This window comes from Schistocerca gregaria, chromosome 10 (assembly GCF_023897955.1).
Source record: "Schistocerca gregaria isolate iqSchGreg1 chromosome 10, iqSchGreg1.2, whole genome shotgun sequence".
NCBI classification, from domain to species: domain Eukaryota; kingdom Metazoa; phylum Arthropoda; class Insecta; order Orthoptera; family Acrididae; genus Schistocerca; species Schistocerca gregaria.
The window spans coordinates 171,752,802-171,774,093 of record NC_064929.1 but is presented as its reverse complement, the minus strand read 5'-3'; the positions used below and the strand labels follow the sequence as shown (position 1 = coordinate 171,774,093).

The following is a 21,292-nucleotide window of genomic DNA, read 5'->3' as shown; positions in this document are numbered from 1 at the left end:
AAAATGCCTTAGGGGGTTAGGACGTCAAACGGGCCGACTTGGAGCAGGAGAGGCACCACACGACATTTTAATTTCCACTGTTTATACTTTTACAAATAAATTAATAAAACTTTGTCAGCACGACCAGGAAGGATTCAAAATTCACACTAATAGCAGTGGAAATTAGGAAACATAACGAAATAATTTTCTTTACATGTGAAATTTCATCATTTTTTTCACTTACTAATGGCAGCATTTGTTGCTATAGGTATACTTTTCTTCATAAGTAAGAGAGATTCTTCGATGAATTTTGCACAGGATACAAAACATACTTAAAGGTGTATGAAACTCTAGAATTTTCCACATCTGTGATAAAAATTGAGGTAATTAATTATAAAATTTGTGTTTTTTCTAAACATGAAGTTTAAAATATAACAGTTCATTCATTTTTTCTTAAATTAAGTGAATTCTGGAGTTTCATTCACCTGTAAGCATGGTTTGTATGCTGTGCAAATGAGTGTGAATCTTAAATCCTTCATGGTAATGCTGACAAAGTTTTATGACTTTATTTGTAAAAGTATAGACAGTGGAAACTAAAATGTCCTGTGGTGTCTCTCCTGCTCCAAGTCGGCCCGTTTGACGTCCTACCCCCCTCAACGCCTGCAGCGATTATTTTTGAATAGAACTATTCCACGTGATCCAGTTGTGGTGGATGTTCGGTTTTCGTTTGACTAAAACTAACTCCGTCCGAACAGGTCTCGGAAGGCCCAATGGTACCGACCGACCGCCGTGTCATCCTCAGCAAACAGGCGTCACTGGCTGTTGACATGGAGGGGCGTGTGGTCAGCATATCACTCTCCTGCCCGTTGACAGCTTATGAGACCGGAGCCGCTACTTCTCAATGAAGTAGCTCCTCAGTTTGCCTCACAAGGGCTGAGTGCACCCTTTCTGCCAGCAGAGCTCGGCAGACCGGATGGTCACCCATCCAAGTGCTAGCCAAGCCCGACAGCGCTTAACTTCGGTGATCTGACGGGAACCGGTGTTACCACTGCGGCAAGACCATTGGCCAGTTTTCATTTGCTTGCCCTCACATATAATATTGCACAAAAGGGTAATTGTATTATCACTAAAACTAGGGTACATAACTTTGTTTTCGCAGTGCAGAATGGAATATCTTAGCTTATGTTTCACTGCATGGTACACTAAACCAAGCTCGCACACAGTGCTTCCGTCATACTCTTCCTTATTGTCTAAGTTGACAAAATAGCCCGATAGTTTCGAGAATTACAATTTTCCTTAATTTGATGCGCCTTCTATTGTGCACGTTGCGTCGGGTCAGTTGTTGCACCATGTGATACACTAAAATGTTGGCTACACAATGTACAGAACTCTAGGCCCTCGTCTGGTCGTCCCATAACCCACATAAACGTATCTTTCCTTACCTTAGGTGCAACCATTGCTCATTTTCTGAATGGTAGGACAACAGCCGATACGTATGTAAAAAAATATCAAGAAACCGTCAACTGTAAGTTCATCTCCAGTTTATTTTACAGCCTAGCGCTCTCAACGATATAGCTTATCATAACGCTGAAACCGGTGGACTGTTAAATAAACTGGAGGTGAACTTACAGTTCACGATGTTCTTCATATTTTTTACATATCTTCCCATTTCTTCGAATGTATTTGGTTATGTCTGCTTTTCTCCACAGAGTTGTCTTTGATGGATCTTGTGCGCCCTCAGACATTTTTATCCTGAAACTATTTTTCTAGTGAAGACTAACGTATTAAGAATACACTTATGACGACGCTTGAATCAGAATCGAGGGGCTGGTGAAAGCGATGTAAATTAATATCGTTGGTTCTTGCTTTGGTCTGCAAGCTAAGGCGTTGCCATCATTCACGAAATTCAAGATAACCAAAGAAACTAGAATAATGTAATTTTTCAAGAACATAGGTTTTAAGACGATAGTTATACCACAAAATACAATTGGCAGTACACTTAAACACAAATACTGGCCAGGAGCGAATAGGACTCACGCACTAAATTATGTATACACTTAATCATGTATACAGACAGTTAATACTCCGCGGGAACACAGAATATCGACGATTTTCACTTGCTATCTACATTCATACTGGCAAGATGTCGGTCGCAGGGATTGCAAGACTTTTGACAATGTTTTAGTTTCAAGTTTGTAGTTGGATAACAAATGACGAAAAGAAATATTTTTTGTGCAATATAAATACAAATTAATAATTTCGGACTTCTACCCTTCCTTTACTGTGAGACTACCTTCGTGCCAAATTTCATTATTCTGGTTCAACGAGGAGTATCCTATGATTTTGATGAGTGAGTTTCGAGTATAAAAAATGTGACATAAATAGCCACATCTTGTGACTGCATTAGCTTAGAAACTAACTTTTATTGCACCGCCAAGAAAACATAGCTCTTATAATATTACAATCATTTCAGCTTCATACGCTCAACCTTTCCTGAGTAAAACGGGGCGTGATACACGGATGGACAGACAGGAAGACAACAGATAACAAAATAATTTGTTTCGCATCATATGATTACAAATTCCTTTATTTGCAGCCATTTTGACTATTTTTCAACTATGACTGACTCAAGAAATATTTAAAGGTTTTTTTTAAATTGCAGCTACCAGTCACAAACTTTGTTGATTATTGTATTACTTATTTATTTATTTTGTGATGGTGTTTCCAAGTTACTGTTACGTTAGTGAAAATTTGTGAATAGTGACCAAGAGAGCCACGGAAATGGAAACTCAGCGCATTACAACGAGACTGCCACGCCATAAGAACAAAGGGAGTGTGACATTTACGAAACATTTTCATGCAAACATCAGTCCGGCTTCCAATGCAACATCGCCTCTTACTAAGTTTCCCCTTCTTCCACAGGATATCCACAGCATTTACGAAAAGACTATGAAACATTAGTGTGACCTTATTGTAATTTTTTTTTTTTGTAATGCCATTTAGCCTGAAGATGAGGTATTACCTCGAAACATGTCGCTAAATAAATAAGTAATACAATAGTCAACAAAGTTTATGACTGGTAGCAGTAATTCAAAAAACGTTTACATTGTCCTTTATTTGTGCAGTGAAATCTTTTTTCTTGCTAAATTTCAAAATTCTAGACCAGCGAGTGGTATCCTACAGCTTTTGATGAGCGAGTTTGCGAGTTTTATAAAAAAGTGACATAAATCGTATCTTTCTATTGTATTGATACAGAAACCTCAATTTCTTATAGTGCTAATAAACCATAGACCATAGTAATCTTGATACGCCTCTCGTAACTGAGAGAAACAGATTCTAGAAATAACCCTAAAAATTTTTGGTCGTACGTAAAATCTATGAGCGCTACAAATAATTCAATATCTTCTCTTGCTGACAGTACGGGTAATGTAACTGATGATGATAAACAGAAGTCCGAAATTCTAAACCTAGCTTTGAAAATCTCGTTCACGGTAGAGGACTGCAGCACCATTCCCTCTGTCAATTATCCAACAATTGCAAGGATGGCTGACATAGTGTTTAGTGTATCTCGGATTGTAAAAGAGGAAAGCATCTGGCTCAGACGGTATCTCCGTAATATTTTATGTTGACTATGCTACAAATGTAGCACCATTCTTATTCCTCATCTATCAGAGATCATTGGAACAGCGGGAAGTTCCACGGGACTGGAAGAAGGCCCAGGTCACAGCAATCTATAAAAAGGGTAGAAAATCCGATGCACATAATTACCGGCCAACTTCACTGACATCGATTTGTTGTAGATTCATTGAGCATATTTTATGTTCAGACATAATGGCCTTTCTAGACTCTGAGAAGCTCAACTGCAGAAACTAGCACGGTCTTAGGAAACAGCGGTCATGCGAGACACAGCTGGCCCTCTTTGTGCATGATATACAACAGGCTCAAGATACCGCCTCCCAGGTTGGTGCCATATTTCTCGACTTTCGTAAGGCGTTTGACTCAGTTCCGCACTGTTGTTTGCTCCAAAAAGGGCGCACTTACGGTCTATCCGATGACATATGCGGTTGGAGAGAAAGTTTTCTAGCGGACAGAGAGCAGTGTGTCTTCTTGAACGGGGTGGCTTCAACAGAAACAAGCGTAACTTCAGCCGTGCCCCAGGGCAGCGTAATAGATCCTCTGCTTTTTTACGATTTACATAAACGATCTGGTTGATGGTATTGACAGCTGCCTTTGGTTGTTTGCCGATGATGCTGTAGTCTACAGGAAAGTAGTATCACACGAAAGTTGTGAACCAATCAATGGGGATTTGCAGAAAATAAATGCGTGGTGTAATGACTGACAGTTATCTCTCAATATTAGTAAGTGCAACCTACTGCGTATAACAAGGCGAATATCCCCGTTAATGCACGAGTACACAATAAATGACCAGTCTTTGGAAGCGGTAACGTCCGTCAGGTGTCTTGGAGTGACTATTCGAAATGATTTGAAATGGAATGATCAGATTACATAAGTAACGGGCAAGGCGAACTCTAGATTGCGGTTTATTGGTAGAATCCCGAAGCGATGCAGTTCAACAAAGTAAATTGCTTACAATACTTTAGTTCGTCCAGTCTTAGAATACTGTTCGTCTGTATGGGACCTTTACCAGTTGGGTCTGATTCAGGAGATTGAGAAGGTCCAAAGAAGAGCGGCAAGATTCGTGACTGGTACATTTAGCCATCGCGAGAGCGTTACAGATCTCATAGAAAGTTTGAAGTGGGACACACTTGCAGATAGTCGGCACGCTGAACAGAAGGGGCTGCTCACTTAAGTCCGAAATCCGAGCTTCACCGAGGTTGCAGAACATATATTATTACCACCAACTTTCAAATCGTGCAATGATCACCATTCAAAGATATGGGAAATAAGAGCTCGTACTGAGGCGTTCATACAGTCGTTTTTCCCTCGTGCGATCCGCGATTGGAACACCGGGGGGGGGGGGGGGGGGGGGGGGGAGGGGGGAATTTGACTTTGGTGCGAATTGTACCCTCCGCCACACACACTGTTTGGTGGCTAGCGGAGCATATATGTAGATGTAGATTTAGATTTTAACAGTCGGGAGGACAGACAGACATACAGACAGACGAACAACAAAATTAGCCTACAAGATTTCGTTTTTATTGGTTGAGGTACGGAAACTTAAAAGCGGAGAATTATTCACTCTGGGTAAACAACAACGGCAGAAAGAAAATTTGGATAAAAAGCGGAAGAATCTATTAAGAATGAAGGTGTCTGGTAACCCTGTGGCAGTCTAAGTGAAACCAGCACTTTGCATAAGCTGATTCTTATCCAGCTCGTTAAGCAGAGTGAAATGAAAGTGACGCAGAGCGGTGGAAGTGCCAAGCAGCACGGCTTCGCAGTTAGTGACGTTAAGCACCCTGCGTCATTAACGCGCTTCGGCACCGAGCACGCGGGGGTTCCCCCAGGAAGGGGTGGTTGATGTCCCCGTGACGTCACGCTTCGTCACGTCACACCACGCCACGCGGCAGAGATGCAGCCACCTGCGGAGCTGTTGTGACAGGTGGTGGCAGGACGGCCTGGGGGGGAGGGGGGGGGGAGCGTGAAGCGGCGCTCCCCCCAGCCCATCCAGCTGCCGGCTAATCGATAGCGCGTGTTGCCGCCTCTGGTAATCTGGGATGGAGAGGCCTGTTTGGACGCAGCCTCTGCTCGCGCTATTGATCTGACACGAAGAGCCGACACAGCGCACAGTAGTCGCTCAGCGGCTCGCTGAGAGCTTCGGCTCTCCTGTCTCGGCGAAAAGAATTGGACACCACCAACTGCTTCCTGCCAAACGTGGAAGGAAAGGAGGAGTGGACCTTTAAAGGCCTGTCGAAGGCATGGGCATCAGGGATGCGGCACGAGCTAGGGTAGGGCAAGCTTGTATAAAGCTGGGAAGTAACTTGCAGAATTCTTCGATGTCCAGGCGTATCAAGAGGATTGTTTTATTTTATTTCATTTTTGTTTCGAGTCATCTGACTAGTCTGAAGCGGCTCGCCACGAATTCCTCTTCTGTGCCAACCCCTTTATGTCAGTGAGTTTCTCCCACTGCAGCCCACATCATCAGCAATCGTCGCCACTCTGCTAATACACTCAGGGGGCCGAAACATAACGAACACTGCCCTTCTGCCGCCTGATGGCGTTGCTCGCACGTAAAGCGGCCTTGAAGGTATGTAAGAGGAGCGGACACGGTTGCGGAAGCATCTGACATCCACATCTACATCTACATATATACTCCGCTAGTCACCAAGCGGTGTGTGGCCAAGGGCACAATTCGCGCCGAAATCCTATCCCCCCCCCCCCTCTGTTCCGTTCGCGGATCGCACGAGGGAAAAACGACTGTCTGAACGCCTCAGTACGAGCTCTAACTTCCCTTATCTTTGAATGGTGATCATTGCGCGATTTGAAAGCTGGTGGTAATAATATATGCTCTGCAACCTCGGTGAAGATTGGATTTCGGACTTAAGTGAGCAGCCCCTTCTGTTCAGCGCGTCGTCTATCTTCAAGTGTGTCCCACTTCAAACTTTCTACGAGATCTGGAACGTTCTCGCTATGGCTAAACGTACCAGTCACGAATAGTCACACCCAGATAGTTGTATGATGTTACCGCTTCCAAAGACTGATCATTTATTTTGTACTCATACATTAATGGGGATTTTCGCCTTGTTATACGCAGTAGCTTACACTTACTAATATTGAGAGATAACTGCCAGTCATTACACCACGCACTTATTTTCTGCAAATCCTCATTGATTTGTTCACAACTTTTGTGTGATACTACTTTCCTGTAGACTACAGCATCACCGGCAAATAGTCTACGGTAGCTGTCAATACCATCAACCAGATCGTTTACGTAAATCGTAAAAACTAGAGGACGTATTACGCTGCCCTGGGGCACACCTGAATTTACTCTTGTTTCTGTTGACGTTTCCCCGTTCAGGACGACATACTGCTCCCTGTCTGTTAGAAAACTTTCTACGCAACAACATACGTCACTGGGTAGACCATAAACGCACACTTTTTGTAGCAAACGACAGTTCGGAACTGAGACGAACGCCTTTCGAAAGTCGAGAAATATGCCATCAACCTTGGAGCCGGTATCTAGAGCCTGTTGTATATCATGCACAAAGAGGGCCAGCTGTGTCTCGCATCACCGCTGTTTCCTAAAACCGTGCTGGTTTCTGCAAATGAGCTTCTCAAAGTCTATAAAGATCTATGTCTGAACACAAAATATGTTCCATGATTTTACAACAAATCGATGTCAGTGAAGTTGGCCGGTAATTATGTGCATCCGATTTGCTGCCCTTTTTATAAATTGCCATGACCTGGGCCTTCTTAGCAAAGATAAGAGCAGAAAATAGGGAAATTCATTGAGATAAGCGAATTTTCAGAGGGCTATTATTATTAAGATTATTTACGTATTATGATGCAAGCCTGTGAGCTGGTCTCTCGAAAACGGCGAAGCTGGTCGAATGCTCACGTGCTACTGTCGTCAGCATTTACGGAAAGACGTACAAGGACGCTGACACTACCACTAGGTGCTAAATGGTTGGACGTCCACAACCCTTCGCGTGACGTGGCGTTCGGAGGCTTGTGTGATATTTCCTGGCTGTGGCCGTCAGTATTTTATTTTGCTAGAAGCTCGCCTTGACGCTGCTTGATACACGTGAGTAGCATATGGTACAAAAGTGGAGTGAGGTACAAGCAGCAGATGGTACAGTATGTACCAGTCCCGTAGGAGAGCCCGCCAATTGTACTGAACTAGCTTCTGATTGGTCGGCACGTTCAGGTCCTAGGGGCCAAAACGCCTAGCTTCTTTTATTAATTATTTATATACTTACCACTGTATTTAACGCAGTTTTAATATGACCGTCTCTCATGGTTGCCCTAGGAGCCTCTCGTTTTTGTTTATTAAATTTCACTAGTTTTGAAAAACATATGAGTAACGATACTGCAACCGAAGTGCTTCGCACATGTTCGGGTCGCTTTGGAGCGTCTGGAAGACGAAGTACTTCGGCTGCGCTAGTCTCTCTGTTTCGGGTCTTCTGGAGGGTCGTACACATACCTCACTATCGTGCGTTACTTAGATGGGGCCTGCCGTTATGGCCGAGTGGTTCCAGGCGATTCAGTCTGGAAGTGCGCGACTGCTACGGTCGCAGGTTCGAATCCTGCCTCGGGCATGGATGTCTGTGATGTCCTTAGGTTAGTTAGGTTTAAGTAGTTCTATGTTCTAGGTGACTAATGACCTCAGATGTTGAGTCCCATAGGGCTCAGAGCCATTTGAACCATTTTGAACTTACATGTGAATATGTAACAAACTTCTGTTTCGGGTGTACTTCAAAGTATATGTTGTAATGTATACCGGGCATAACTTAGTTGTGAATATGTAATACTCACTCTGTCTGGTGCGTACTGGACAGCCGAACATGTGCATCACATTTCGGAAGTTGGATGGAAAAGTTACCATACAATTAAGAAAGCTATGTCGAGTGTTGTAAAAGACAGTGTAAAATGTGTGAATATTTGAATAATAACCGAACAGGATACATTAATGTGAAGTATCACCTACCGTCACTGTCAGATCTAACGTGGGCAAGTGGCATCCCACAAAAAGCCCAATCACAGGTTCGAATGGTTCAAATGGCTCTAACCGCTATGGGACTTAACATCTGAGGTCATCAGTCCCCTAGACTTAGAACTACTTAAACCTAACTAACCTAAGGGCATCACACACATCCACGCCCGAGGCAGGATTCGAACACTCATATGATCTTGCATGGGACCTGTGGCAGTAATCGAAGACACGTTGACTGCTGTGAACCACCTTAATCCCTTCATGCTTCATGTCTTCCCTGATGGTCATGTCATCTTTTGACAGTATAATTAGCCGCGTTGTTCGAGGAACGAAACACATCACTGGTTCTGCTTATTAGGGATCCGATAGTTTGTTGGTTGGTTTGTGGAGGTTTGTGGCATTAGCTGTCCGTGCTTAGGTCATGTAAGCCCACCAGGCTAACCCCGCTGTCTAGCGCGCTGCTTCCTGAGCGGGAAGGCATGCCGGTCCCCAACACGAATCCGCCCTGCGAATTAAATCAAATGGCTCTGAACACTATGGGACTTAACATCTGAGGTCATCAGTCCCCTATAACTTAAACCTAACTAACCTAAGGACATCACACACATACGTGCCCCAGGCAGGATTCCAACCTGCGACCGTAGCGGTCGCGCGGCTCCAGACTGAAGCACCTAGAACCCCTCGGCCATAACGGCCGGCCCAAGGTGTAGTATGCTTTTTAAGGTGGTTTTCCATCTACCTCGGCGGATGCGAGCTGGTCCCCCTCGTTCTCTCTCAGTTACACTGTGTCGCCGATTGCTGTGCAAACGCTGTTTCCACGTACATGTATACCGTAATTATTCTACCACGCAAACGTTTGGAGTTTCACTCTTCTGGTATGAGACGTGCCCATCGGTTCCATTGGCGGCCGAACCGAACAATAGCTCTGGGTTCAGCGTGAGACGCAAGTGGGGTGGACAGACATCTAATGCCATATACCTCCACAAACTAACCAAGAAACTATCGGACCCTGAGACGCAGAATCAGCCTGAGTATTCAATGAACTGTGGATGAAGCCCGACTAACAGGCATTACATGCATTGGTCAAAAATGATAGTGCATTGAGAATGGCTAGTTTCTAGCTGAAATCTAGATCTGCCAATAAAATTTAGAAAGGACGACTGATAGCTGAAATCTATTATATACAAGTCAATATAACAGTCACTGAGTGCAACAGCGTTCTGAATGGCAGGTAATATGAAATAGTGCTCTTATAGGGCACCTCAGAACCATCCTATAACACACCCAGTGCAAAAGAACCAACCAATTTCCTCAGTTTGCGTGGGCTGTAGGATGTGTGTAATGTTTAAATTTTGACCCCGGCTTTGTAGGATAGTTGCCCTCCAATACTAAATTGGTGACCCCTTGATGCCTCAGAAAATGCCCTACCAATCGATCCCTTCTTCTAGTAAAGTTCTGACACAAATTTTTCTCTCCATTTCTATTCAAACCTCCTCATTAGTTATGTGATCTACCCATGTAATCTTGAGCATTCTTCTGTAGGACCATGTTTCGAAAGCTTCTAATCTCTTCTTGTCCAAACTATTTACCGTCCACGTTTCACTTCCATACATGGCTACACTCCATACAAATACTTTCAGAAACGACTTCCTGACACTTAAATCTATACTCGATTTTAACAAACTTCTCTTCTTCAGAAACGCTTTCCTTTCCATTGCCAGTCTACATTTTATATCCCCTCTACTTCGACCACCATCAGTTATTTTGCTCCCCAAATAGCAAAACTCATTTACTACTTTAAGCGTCTCATTTCCTAATCTAATTCCATTATCCTCGTTTTGCTTTTGTTGATGTTCACCTTATATCCTCCTTTCAAGACACTGTCCATTCCGTTAAACTGCTCTACCAGGTCCTTTGCCTGCTCTGACAGAATTACAATGACATCGGCGAACCTCAAAGTTTTTATTTCCTCTCCATGGATTTTAATACCTACTCCGAATTTTTCTTTTGTTTCCCTTACTGCTTGCTCAATATACATATTGAATAACATCGGGGAGAGGCTACAACTCTGTCTCAATCCCTTCCCAACCACTGCTTCACTTTCGTGCCTCTCGACTCTTATAAGTGCCATCTGGTTTCTAATAAAATTGTAAATAGCCTTTCGCTCCCTGTATTTTACCCCTGCCACCTTTAGAATTCGAAAAAGAGTATTCCAGTCAACATTGTCAAAAGCTTTCTCTAAGTCTACAAATGCTAGAAACGTAGGTCTTTCTTTCCTTAATCTTTTTTCTAAGGTAAGTCGTAAGGTCAGTGACGCCTCACATGTTCCAATATTTCTACGGAATCCACACTGATCTTCCCCGAGTTCGGCTTCTAGCAGTTTTTCCATTCATCTGTGAAGATTTCGTGTTTGTATTTTGCAGCTGTTACTTATTAAGCTGATAGTTCGTTAACTTTCACATGTCAACACCTGCTTTCTTTGGGGTTGGAATTATTATATTCTTCTTGAAGTCTGAGGGTATTTCGCCTGTCTCATACATCTTGCTTAACAGATGGTATGGTTCTGTCAGGACTCGCTCTCCCAAGGCTGTCACTAGTTCTAATGGAAGCAGTCAAGGAAATGAAATACAAAGTGTAAAAGGGGTTTAAGTTTAGGGATAAGAAATTAAAACAATAAATTTTACCAATTACACCAATTTTGCTTGTAAGATAAATTGTAAAACAAGAATAACGCAATGTAGACGAATGAAATCACTTAATTCTGGGGTGATAAGTTTCAAAAATTAAATATACAAATAGTGGATGAGTTCTGTTGCGCTGACCGGTGTGGCCGAGCGGTTCTAGGCGCTTCAGTCTGGAACCGCGCGACCGCTACGGTTGCAGGTTCCAATCCTGCCTCGGGCATGGATGTGTGTGTTGTCCTTCGGTTAGTTAGGTTTAAGTAGTTCTAAGTTCTAGGGGACTGATGACCACAGATGTTAAGTCCCATAGTGCTCAGAACGATTTGAACCAAGTTCCGTTGCGCGGGCAGCATTACAGTTGACGATGTGCGGAACAGAGTGGATATAAAGTGCAGACTGGCATTACACAGAACATAAATGTAAAAAATACGAAGCCACTTGTGAAAGTATTTGTCTGGAGTGTAGCGCTGAACAGAAGCGAAACGTGGATAATGAACGGCTCATACAATAAGGGGTCCACCCTTCCTAGGCAGGAAGTAACACAAAACAGAATCGAAATGGAGTGACAAGAGAATCAAGCAAGGCAGTGAAGGAATGAGGGAGGGAGAGCAACAGAAAAGAACAGAACACGAAGAACAGATGTTCTTCTGAATTACATGCGGGATTGAAAGGACTGCAGAGTGATTCTCCAGAAAATGTAGCAACAGTTTTAATCTGCACTAAATAAAGTATCAATACAGTCGATTTATCGTCCTTTTTATTGCGACTAATAAGTAGGCGGCTGCCGATCTCTCACGCGCTGTGCTTGCCAGGGCAGCGACAGTTTCATGACTACTTTCGTCGCTACGCCCTGAACTCTCGCTGGTGCTCTAGGGAATTACATTAATTAATAACCTTAATTACTTGATCCTAAATGTAATGAAGTTAATAATATTCTTTGCTGTCATAAACTTTTCCCGGTACGTCTATTTTTCCCCAGGATACGAATACCGCAAAGCCGGAGTAAGTAGATTGTGAGTGCGGCAGCGCAGAAATTATTAATGTTGACGGTCACAAAAAGTTTCGAGATTAATTACGGCGAAGAAAAAAGGCTTTCGGTTTCCGTTCCACCGAGTAGTGGCGCAGGGAATACGAGCAGCGAGGAAAACATGAAATCTAGGAATAGGAATGGGAACACTTTGAACGAGTAGAAACAGGAGAGACTTTGTCTTTCCATTAGCACAACTAGTGCAGCCTCTACAAAGCGGTTTCTTGATCAAAACGCTAGTGCTGCTATCCGACTCACATACGCAATGCTCCTAGACGATTCAGTCCTACTTAACCCTTTCGTGGGCAAAATTATTGAGCAGTTTTTTTAGTAAATGGAGAGTATATAGTAGCTAATAGATAGGTATATTTATCATGCAGAATATAAAATTTGCTCCAATTCTGAAAATGAGGTCACACAACAAGGTGTGAAGTATTCTTCCCACTGCCCTTCCTTGGAGTTAAATGACAAAAACTACTTTTTCAATATATGTCACATTTATTTGATACATTCACTTCTCTTGTTACAATGATTGTTCACAATTACCTGCCATGAAATTTTCTGAAACATGGGTCTATGCAAAGTGGTATTTGACAAAATGTACAAACACAGCGAGTGCTCTTTTCCGCAGCTTTGGTACCACAATGACGGCACGTCCAGTAGGTTTCTCCTAAAATGGGTTGGTGTTCCCCTACAGCCACATGACGAAAATCTTCAGGTACTTTACACCTGTTTGCCAGAAAGACAGAATTTTGTCCACGCCTTTTTTGGGATGAAAAGCCAGCGATCAATTGCCGGGCTACATGGATCCTGCATGTGAGCTGATCATGCTGTCCACTTTCTCTTTTACTTATTTTCCACAGGATAAAACTGTTCACTGCAGCAACGTCCACCAGGAAATAAAACATCCTGTGCCAACATTTTACAGAACGTCTGCTAATACCATACTTTTGATGTAATTGATCAAACTTATCGACCTTTGGCCCGCATCTCGTGGTCGTGCGGTAGTGTTCTCGCTTCCCACGCTCGGGTTCCCGGGTTCGATTCCCGGCGGGGTCAGGGATTTTCTGCCTCGTGATGGCTGGGTGTTGTGTGATGTCCTTAGGTTAGTTAGATTTGAGTAGTTCTAAGTGCTAGGGGACTGATGACCATAGATGTTAAGCGCCATAGTGCTCAGAGCCATTTGAACCAAACTTGTCGACACCACCCATTAATTTGTTGTATTCTGCCACAACTTCAGGACAAGAAATCTCTGTACTAGTAGCATCATTGTTTGTCCTTTTCGCTGTGGCTGTTTCTCATGGGTCATGAACTGAGGACAGGTAGGTGACTGGACGGTTATCCATCCATTTTACTGCATAAATGACTCCTTTTGCTTCAAACTGGAATTCTCCTCGTTCAAATTTAAGTTTTCCTTCATAAATTTGGGTAAATCAAAAGTATTTATCTTGTACTATAGCTCTGAGGAAAAAAATCACAAACTGTCACGCGAACAGCACTGAAAGGCTCATCTACAGAGCAACACTCAGCTATACAATGCCTCTGGACGAAGGTACAGCAAAAACGGCGGGAACGTCCGATTGGAAGCAGTACCTTACACTGTTCACTAGGTGGTAGCACCGTAGAGAGGTGGCAACTGTGAATCCCACGGGACTAGCAGCGTGTTCATTGTAGTGGGAAGCATGTTTCCCACAGCTCACTAAAGGGTTAATGACGTATGTCACACAACCACAATGTTATAAATCAAATGTGTGCATGCTTTATTTTGTGTAAATTAAAGTTGTTGTTCTATTTTCTTGAGAACGAAGCTCCAGTTCTTTCACTCCTGTCGTGTAATTCAGAGGAACATCTGACAATTTCAGTTCTTCCTCTTCTGTTCTTTCCTACTGCTCTTCCTCCGCTATTCACTCAGTCCTTCATTGGGCAATTTTTACCATTCTGATGAAGATAGATATATCGAAACCTGGCTAACGTGTGTTTGAAAAAGTTGTGTGTAACCGGTTGGCTGACTGGTACATTTTACATAATTCCTTCATTGTCTTGCTTATTGCTCTAGTCAGTCCATTTCATTGCCATTTTCATTTACTTCCTGCGACATAACATTCAAATTTGATAGAATTTAAAACAACCTCTGAGCGCCAAAAATTTTTCTTTTATATTATAACCACTTTTGTTCCACAGTGCCTGAAAAAAATGGAAAATAAGAAAAACAGCCCGAAGGAGAGATGAAACGAAATGCCGACCTGGCGTGGCCGAGCGGTTCTAGGCGATTCAGTCTGGAACTGCACGACTGCTACCGTCGCAGGTTCGAATCCTGCCTCGGTCATGGAAGTGTGTGATGTCCTTAGGTTAGTTAAGTTTAAGTAGTTCTAAGTTCTAGGAGGCTGGTGACTTCAGATCTTGAGTTCCATAGTGCTCAGAGATATTAGAGCATTTGAAATGAAATAAAAATTCACGGGCTGAGAAACTGTGATGTTATTTCAGTGATTACAAAATCAAGGCAAGAGCTTGGCAATATCAGCCCACATACCACTGTGACCATGCAGATCGTTTGGCGTGGACAGATGGTTCATATGGCTCTGAGCACTGTGGGACTCAACTTCTGAGGTCATCAGTCCCCTAGAACTTAGAACTACTTAAACCTAACTAACCTATGGACATCACACACATCCATGCCCGACGCAGGATTCGAACCTGCGACCGTAGCGGTCTTGCGGTTCCACACTGCAGCGCCTGGAACCGCACGGCCACTTCCGCCGGTGCGTGGACAGATGCACTGATTAAGCTGAGAGGGATCACTGTGTCCTGATGCTCACAAAATGTGAGTTAAAGAGAATGTCAAATCAAATACCCTTCAACCTTCTAAATTTCCAAATTGTTATTTTATCTGACAACCAGTTTCGGCGATATATTACGCCATCTTCAGAACCCTTGACCGACGTGTAGGAATTCCCGCGTCAGGTATAGTCAAAATAGCGGTCACCGTTCAATGACTGCTATCGTTACATTTCTACTTGAGACTTCAAGCCTCACCTGCCGACTGTTATAGGTCTAACATTCAGCAGGGGATATTTGGAGTGATCGCTGTCTCAAGTAGAAATCTACCGCTATTTTGACTGGGCCAGAGGTGGGAATCTTTCCACAATCCGGTCAGGGGGCCTGAAGATGGCGTAATATATCGCCGAAACTGGTAGCCCAATAAAATGACAATTTGGGAATTTTGAACACTGAAAGGTGTTTAATTTGACAATCTGTACTGAACAGCTGAGTTCCCGAAAGCCTCTGTCAAAAGACGGACATACAGAGACCAAATGTAAATTAGTTTTGCGTGTACCAACATACTTGTGCCGTCACCAGATGTCACGTAACCGCGATCCTTTAAAATCTGCGCCAAAGCGATGTTGTTCGGACATGGCGGAGATACAGAAAGGCAAGAACTGTCGATGACATGCCTCGCCCAGGCCGCCCAAGGGCTACTACTACAGTGGATGACCGCTGCCTACGGATTATGGATCGGAGGAACCCTGATAGCAACGTCACCATGTTGAATAATGGTTTTCGTGCAGCTACAGGACGTCGCGTTACGACTTAAGCTGTCCGCAATAGGCTGCATGATGAGCAACTTCACTCCCGACGTCGATGGCGAGGTCCTTCTTTCCAACAACGAGACCATGCACCGCAGTACAGATGGGCCCAACAATGTGCCGAAAGGACCGCTTAGGATTGGCATTACGTTCTCTTCTTGGAGGCAACCTTGTCAGGCTGAAAGCCTTGGACACAGTGTCCAGCGAGTGCAGCAAGGTGGAGACTCCCTGCTGTTTTGGGATGACATTATGTGGGGCCGACGTACGCCGCTGCTGGTCATGGAAGGCGCCGTAATGGCTGTTCGACACGTGAACGCCATCCTCCGACCGATAGTGTCACCATTTCGGCAGCATATTGGCGAGGCATTCGTCTTCATGGACGGCAATTCGCGCCCTCGTCGTGCACATCTTGAGAATGACTTCCTTAAGCATAACGACATCGCTCAACTACACTGCTCAGCATGTTCTCCAGGCATGAACACTATCTAAGATGCCTACAATAGTCTGAAAAGGGCTCTTTATGGACAACGTGACCCACCAACCACTCTCAGGGATCTACGCCGTATCGACATTGAGGAGTGGGACGATCTGGCCCAACAGTGCCTTTATGAACTTGTCGATGGTATGCCACGACGAATACAGGCCTGCATCAATGCAAGAGAACGTGCTACAGCGTATTAGAGGTACCGGTGTTTACAGCAATCTGGACGACCACCTCTGAATTTCTCGCTTTGTGGTGGTACAACATGCAATTTTTGGTTTCCATGAGCAATAAAAAGGGCGGAAATGATGTTTATGTCGGTCTCTATTCCAATTTTCTCTATAGGTTCCGGAAGTCTCGGAACCGAGGTGATGCAAAACTTTCTTTGATGTGTGTACGTACCGAGCAGTCAACAAGACCATAACTGCCTTTTATTATCTTTTACATGGATAAACCATTTTCAATGCATTCTATCACCATCTAATTTCTCTTTAGCTCATTCTTTCTTGTAGGAATACCTTATGTACGCTTCCTAAATCCACTCTCGCACTATTCCCAAAACGCAAAAATAAACTAAATTATGTTTTTCTGTAGTTACTCTACCCATATGTATCGTCTGTATTACTAAATATCTGAAACGGTCACCTGATGAGGCAGTGCCGGCTGCAGGTTGCCAAAGTATAGACATGCACGAGCAACAAAAATTTGATTTTGAGTATTTCATACAAATGTCTATCGCATCTAAAAATATAAATGCTGCCATTATCTACTCAGTAAGAGATATAATCTTACTTTGAAGGTTCAACACAATAACACAACATCTAAAGTTAGAGTATGTATGCATATCTTGTGACAGCATACCTCACAGTACGCAAATTACCACATCCCTGAGATTAAGATCAGTCAGCGACATCCAACAAACATTACACACAATTTCAACCTTTTCGAAAGTTTTTATCTCTGTCGCCCGATACAAAACAATGAAAGAAAATAAATTATCAGTTTTTACATTTTCCTTCTCCATGCACTAAAACTACAGCGTTAGGCATAACGGTTTAATTTATTACTTCTTTACTACCGACTATAGCCACAAAACGTTTTGCAGACAGTAATTACACTTACCCCTCAATTTACCTGCAAAATTGTGTAGTTGTACTGCATGTAGTTCAAGAGATATGATGTCATAAATATTGAGCTTTGTGAAATGAATGTTTCATTAATGGCAGTGGATATGAAGAAGCTCAACAAGATCTGGCAGAGGAGAGCAATAACAAATAGCACAAAGATCCGCCTAGTTGAAACACTTGTGTTTTCTGTATTCTCTTATGGTTGCGAAACATGGACACTCAAGGCCAGAGACCAACAGCGCATTGATGAATTTGAGCTTCGATGCTGGCGTAGGATGCTAGGCATAAAATGGACGAAAAGAAGAACAAATGTGTCTATTATTGAGCAACTCGATATCTCCAGACGCATTTCTTCTCGAGTCACCGAGAAAATTCTCCAGTTCTTTCGCAATAATGTGAGAATATATGGAGAAAATCTAGAGGAATTAATCTTGCAAGGAAAGATCGAGGGCAGCGCGCAGGTGGCTAGATCAAACCAAGAAGATCTCCGGTGCACCTCTTCAGTGGTCACTAAGAGAAGCTTTCAACCGTCAGGGATGGAGACGCTTGTTTCATGGGGTCACGATGATCAGCAATGAGCACCACGACTCATCATGATGATGAGCTCGAGTCTATAAAGACTCGGGGTGAAAGAATGGTAGGTGGGAGAGGGGGGGGGGGGGTAATGGTGCGCTTAAAACATGTGTTGTGGTATTTGAAAATGAGAAATTCCATATGGACCATGTTTGACAACTTTTGCGTCTTATTAACTTTCCCACAATGTTATATTACTTTCTGAATACCCTTCATATTCCCTCAAAAACTATATGAATATGCTATCCTCATTTTGTAACGGGGAACGAAGGCTGCTCTGACACTAAGCACAAAGCTTTGTTCCTGAAACAGGTGGGACAAGAGTGCAGCTTCTTGATGTTTTTACTTTTACTTTACAATATTTAAGAACCTGTTACTATCTGTTATTAAAATAATAAGCGTTTTCAATTTACAATTGCTACATTCCTGCTTCCAACCCTTTTTAAAAATAACATCAATGCTTTATCTAAACTGCAATGGCATTAACTATTTCTCTCGTGACAGATTTAATAAATTTTAATTTCTAACGTTAATACAACCATTGATAGAAACTGTTCAAATGATAAATTCTTGGAATTGATAAAAAATGTTTCTCAAAAAACCACAACTTAAAAAAAACAAAGAAGCTTTCGTGACCTCAAACGTAACATATACAGTTGAAATTTTAAGTAGGTTTCTTGACCATACCAAGCACTTTCATAATCTTATACACATACACAACAATATTCCGAGGGCTGTTCAGAAAGTAAGTTCCGATTGATCGCGAAATGGAAACCACAGTGAAAATCAGAAATGTTTTATTTGTAACAGTTCGCTACACCTTCCAGCTACTCTACATAGTCGCCGTTCTGACTTAGATATTTGGCGTAGCGTTGAGCCAGCTTTCCAATACCCTCGTTATAGAAGGCAGCCGCCAGTGCTTTCCTCCAATTCTCTACGCTAGCCTACAGCTCCTTGTCTGTGCCAAAATGTTGTCTTCATAGCCAGCGGTTCATGTGAGCAGAGATGAAACACAGAATAATACAATTACGGGCTATCTTGTGGCCAATCAAACATTTCCAATTGAAAACGATGCAGGAGCACCTTCATTGCACCTGCAGAATGCGGCTGAGAATTGTCTTGAAGAAGAAACCGCACGACAGTTGTGTAATGTTGGCTGCAAAGCTTCAGGCGGAATTTCTTACCAGGCCCTCGTACTCGGTGGGAGACACTACGTTCTAGAGATCTTTAAGCGCTCACTGTGGGGTCAGAAAGGAGAAAGGCGACCTGATGCTATCTAGGGTCATACTAGAGACACTGCAAAGCATTGTCGGATTTTCATAGTCGTTTCCCTTTCGCGAGCGATCGGAACTTACTATCTGCAGACCCCTCGTACATTAGTGTGTTCCACGTAGGATTTACTTGCTTGCACATTTCCACGTATTCCACAGATATAACTACGATCTAATACCAGCCAGTTTTTCAATTTTTTCTAAGAAAAAAGTGGGCAAACAAACAACCCAAGCAACAACAAACGACTAGAAAGAAAATGTTTAAGCAGATGAGACCGCAACGCTGTCAAGACAACAGTGAGCCAACAACACCATAAACAAGAGAGGGACGAAGTTAATTCAGCACACCAAGCTCCGGTCGGAGTGTTCGTGCGGTTCTAGGCCCTACAGTCTGGAGCCGAGCGACCGCTACGGTCGCAGGTTCGAATCCTGCCCCGGGCATGGATGTGTGTGACGTCCTTAGCTTAGTTAGGTTTAAGTAGTTCTAGGTTCTAGGGGACTGATGACCTCAGATGTTAAGTCCCATAGAGCTCAGAGCCATTTGATCATTTGAACCAACATACCAAGCGCCGGAGATCCGGAATGAATTTTTCGCTGTCCAGCAGATCGTGCGCTCACCGGAAACATCCTGGCAGATTAAAACTGTGTGCCGCACCGCGACTTGAACCAAAGGGGACTTCTGTGAAGTAAAGCTGTGAGGACGTGTCTTGAGTCGTGCTTGGGTTTCGTTGAGCACTTGTCCACGAACCTTTAAAGTCCTCGTTTCGAGACCCGATCCAGCTCAAATTTCAATCTGGCAGGCAGTTTCACCGTCGATGATGATTGCAACGGTACCCTCGTGTTGTAGCATTGCCTTCAAACAAGCTTCGAATAACATCCGTTGGCAACACGATGGCCGCTGTCGAGCAACATCTCGACGAACAGCCTTCCGATACGTGCGATGATTGCGGCTATTTTTGCTCCTATTGAGACAGCCGCCAGTACTGCTGCGCAGTTCATATACTCAGCCACACTGCCACGGCTCCACTAGGCACAACACACCATGAAGCTCCCACTGTGGCGGCGACCTCTGTACACAAGCAAGCGCGACCGCGCACTCGTTGTAGTTAGTCTTAAGTAAACTGCCACACAGCCGCCAGCACAGGGAACGCTCGCTGACTGACAGCAATAACAAAACATTAGCCAGAGTACTCGGCCACTGAGCCCGCCCGGCTAGCCGCGCGGTCTAACGTGCTGCTTCCCGAGCTGGAAGGCGTGCCACTTCACGGCACGAATCCACCCCGCGGATTAGTGTGGAGACCTGGTGTGCCGGCCAGCCTATGAATGGCTTTTAGGCGGTTTTCCATCTGCCTCGGCGAATGCGGGCTGGTTCCCATTACTCCGCCTCAGTTCACTATGCTGGCGATTGCTATGCAAACACTGTCTCCACATACACATAAACCATAATTACTCTACCACGCAAACGTTTGAGGTATTTGGGGTACATTCGTCTGGTATGAGACGTTCTCCGTGGGGGGGGGGGGGGGGGGGGGAGGGGAGGGTGATCCTACGGGGGGCCGAACCACACGGTAACCCTGGGTTCGGTGTGGGGCAGCGGTGGGGTGGGTGGACTGCTGTGCCCTGTTGTGGGGTTGTGAACCAGAGGGCTATGGCTGGACGAAGCTTCTCCGTCGTTTGTACGTCCTCTGAGCGAGGTGGTGCAGTGGTTAGCAAATTGGACTGGCATTCGGAAGGATTACGGCTGGCAGCGGACGGTTCGTCAGAGCGATTTAAGGGTGCTGTGCCAGGTCTTCTCGAGAAATCGCAGATTATTATATGTTAACTGATTGGTGATATGTTGTGTGATTTACTCTTGTTCAATTCTACTTGTTTTCTTAGTCAGTCTCTCGTCCCCAGCTTGCTCGTCTGTCTCTCGTCCGCATTTGTAGGCAGTTAGTGTCAGTCTGTCGTTCGGAGCT

The 21,292-nt window shown here is 43.9% G+C and overlaps 1 pseudogene; it reads right to left on the bottom strand.

Annotated features, from left to right (window-relative positions):
* Window positions 1–928: 928 nt before the first annotated feature.
* LOC126293888 (5S ribosomal RNA) lies at window positions 929–1,046 on the bottom strand (annotated as a pseudogene).
* Between the last annotated feature and the right edge of the window lie 20,246 nt (window positions 1,047–21,292).